The 3,400-nt window shown below is 44.5% G+C and overlaps 1 protein-coding gene across 1 annotated transcript in view; it reads right to left on the bottom strand.

Annotated features, from left to right (window-relative positions):
- acta2 (actin alpha 2, smooth muscle) overlaps window positions 1–1,526 on the bottom strand; it is a 15,024-nt gene extending 13,498 nt beyond the window's left edge. Inside the window, exon 1 of the mRNA XM_035997525.1 lies at window positions 1,419–1,526. The gene's annotated coding sequence lies outside the window, so the exon portion shown is untranslated. The remainder of the gene's footprint in view (window positions 1–1,418) is intronic.
- Window positions 1,527–3,400: the final 1,874 nt, after the last annotated feature.

The raw sequence follows: 3,400 nt of genomic DNA, 5'->3' as shown, positions 1-3,400 counted from the left end.
TGACTAGGAGAAAAAAATTATCTAACAGATATCAGCATGAAACTTCCCCAGTTGATTACTGACATTAAGACAAATGTCTTTTGTATTACAAGTTTTTAGAATTTTTACGTTCAAATATGCAAATAAGGTGTTATCTCATTAAATATGCGCTAATTTGTATATATTTTCAGACGAGAAATCTGAATATTGGATAAAGCCAGATTCAAAATTCTTGTTTTATTTTGCTGACATATTAGAGTCAAAGGTTTTTACAGAGGATATCTCTTTTTATCAACTGTCAACAGCCATAAAAAAATTCCATTTTCGTCCAGGTTCTTGGTATGAAATGTTGTATAAATCAGACTCTGAGTGATATGTGAACAAATCCCTGTGTAAAAACCTTTAGAATATACATAGGAATACAACTGGAAAGTGTATGTACAGTAAGTACTGCTGAAGTGCAGATTTCTGGCTCAGAGTATGAGAAAAATAACATTTTGAGAAAACGGCATTTAATAAACAGATATGTCTACTATACTGCAACTTAAATACACAGATATGTCTACTATACTGCAAATACACAGATATGTCTACTATACTGCAACTTAAATACACAGATATGTCTACTATACTGCAAATACACAGATATGTCTACTATACTGCAAATACACAGATATATCTACTATACTGCAACTTAAATACACAGATATGTCTACTATACTGCAACTTAAATACACAGATATGTCTACTATACTGCAAATACACAGATATGTCTACTATACTGCAACTTAAATACACAGATATGTCTACTATACTGCAAATACACAGATATGTCTACTATACTGCAACTTAAATACACAGATATGTCTACTATACTGCAAATACACAGATATGTCTACTATACTGCAACTTAAATACACAGATATATCTACTATACTGCAACTTAAATACACACACACACATATATATATATATATATATATATATATATATATATATATATATACTATACTGCAACTTAAATACACATATGTCTACTATAATGCAACTTAAATACACAGATATATATACTATACTGCAACTTAAATACACAGATATGTCTACTATACTGCAACTTAAATACACAGATATATCTACTATACTGCAACTTAAATACACAGATATGTCTACTATACTGCAACTTAAATACACAGATATGTCTACTATACTGCAACTTAAATACACAGATATATCTACTATACTGCAACTTAAATACACAGATATGTCTACTATACTGCAACTTAAATACACAGATATGTCTTAGAGTGTAGATCTTACACCACTGTTAATATTGTATGGATATATATATATATATACATATATAATATTTTCCAGAAACAAGTGGACTATGGCAGTAAAAGTATCTTAAATCTTGAATATATATTTTGAGTATTTCTTACCGTGGCGGTGAGTCTGCAGGACGGGGCGGGGCAGAAGTGAGAGTCTGAACTCTGTGAGACTGACTTTATCAACTCTCCCTCCATCCCTCCATCCCTCCATCCCTCCATCCCAAACAAGGCCCTGCTCACCCCCCCTCCCCCCCTCTCTCCCTTGCTCCAGTCCTTATAGGGCCGGCCCCGAGGGAAGCAGCCAATCAGACGCCGCCGGGCTTTCTCCCATCATTCACAGCATTCCTCAGACAGAATGAATGCTTTTACACTTTAGAGAGGAAGTACTCGGATACTTTATACAACACATACACTTTCACTCACACAATGTTAGGGTTATACAACTTATACTTGACTTACAGAGACAAGTAGTACTCGGATACTTTGTTCAAAACTACCATGAACTTTCTCTGAAAGATTAAGAAACAATTCATTTAGTCATTCATTTAGTTTCATTAATTTTAATATTTAATTTTTCATAATTTCAGAATGCCAAGAGATGTTTGCTCCTTTTGGCCCTTTAAAAAAAAAAAGGTTTTGTCGCCCTTTTCCTTGGTTTTACACTTTTTCCTGAGTTTTCGGTGCTTTCACTTTTTCCCCTGTCACTGGGCCACAGCCTGATCCACTGGGCCACTGGGTCACTGGGCCACTGGGCCACAGCCTGATCCACTGGGCCACTGGGCCACTGGGCCACAGCCTGATCCACTGGGCCACTGGGCCACTGGGCCACTGGGTCACTGGGCCACTGGGTCACTGGGCCACTGGGCCACTGGGCCACTGGGCCACTGGGCCACTGGGCCGCTGGGCCGCTGGGCCACAGCCTGATCCACTGGGTCACTGGGCCACTGGGCCACTGGGCCACTGGGCCGCTGGGCCACAGCCTGATCCACTGGGTCACTGGGCCACTGGGCCACTGGGTCACTGGGCCACTGGGCCACTGGGCCACTGGACCACTGGGTCACTGGGCCACTGGGTCACTGGGCCACTGGGCCACAGCCTGATCCACTGGGCCACTGGGCCACTGGACCACTGGGCCACTGGGCCACTGGGCCACAGCCTGATCCACTGGGCCACTGGACCACTGGGCCACTGGGCCACTGGGCCACTGGGCCACAGCCTGATCCACTGGGCCACTAGGCCACTGGGCCACTGGGCCACTGGGTCACTGGGTCACTGGGCCACTGGACCACTGGGCCACTGGACCACTGGGCCACTGGGCCAGAGCCTGAACCATTGGACCATTGGACCACTGGGCCACTGGGCCACTGGACCACTGGGTCACTGGGCCACTGGGCCACTGGACCACTGGGCCAGAGCCTGAACCATTGGACCACTGGGTCACCGGGCCACTGGGCCACTGGGTCACTGGGCCACTGGGCCAGAGCCTGAACCATTGGACCACTGGGCCACTGGGCCACTGGGCCACTAGACCACTGGGCCACTGGGCCACAGCCTGATCCACTGGGCCACTGGGCCACTGGACCACTGGGCCACTGGGCCACAGCCTGATCCACTGGGTCAGTGGGCCACTAGACCACTGGGCCACTGGGCCACTGGACCACTGGGCCACTGGGTCACTGGGCCACTGGGCCACTGGGCCAGAGCCTGAACCAGAGCCCGGACCTTTAGGCCACTGGACCACTGGGCCAGAACCTGTCTCCTTTAAAAAACGGACAGCAACCTATATTCAGGTACGGAACAGAGAATTTCGTTGAACACAAACGACAATAAAGTCTATTCTAATCTATTAAAAGTTAAATAGTTAGCTAACAGTTAGATAGTTAGCTAACAGTTAGATAGTTAGCTAACAGTTAGATAGTTAGCTAACAGTTTAGATAGTTAGCTAACAGTTTAGATAGTTAGTTTGTTTTGTTTATATACCACGTTGGTTATGCTAATTAATCTGCAGTTTTATGTTTGAGCACTGGGTGGAGCATTGCCTTTGGGAAGGCATACAGGTAATTAACAGCCACAGGTACACAGGTGTGTGCAGA

This window comes from Sander lucioperca, chromosome 22 (assembly GCF_008315115.2).
Source record: "Sander lucioperca isolate FBNREF2018 chromosome 22, SLUC_FBN_1.2, whole genome shotgun sequence".
NCBI classification, from domain to species: domain Eukaryota; kingdom Metazoa; phylum Chordata; class Actinopteri; order Perciformes; family Percidae; genus Sander; species Sander lucioperca.
This window is presented reverse-complemented; position numbering and strand designations above follow the sequence as displayed.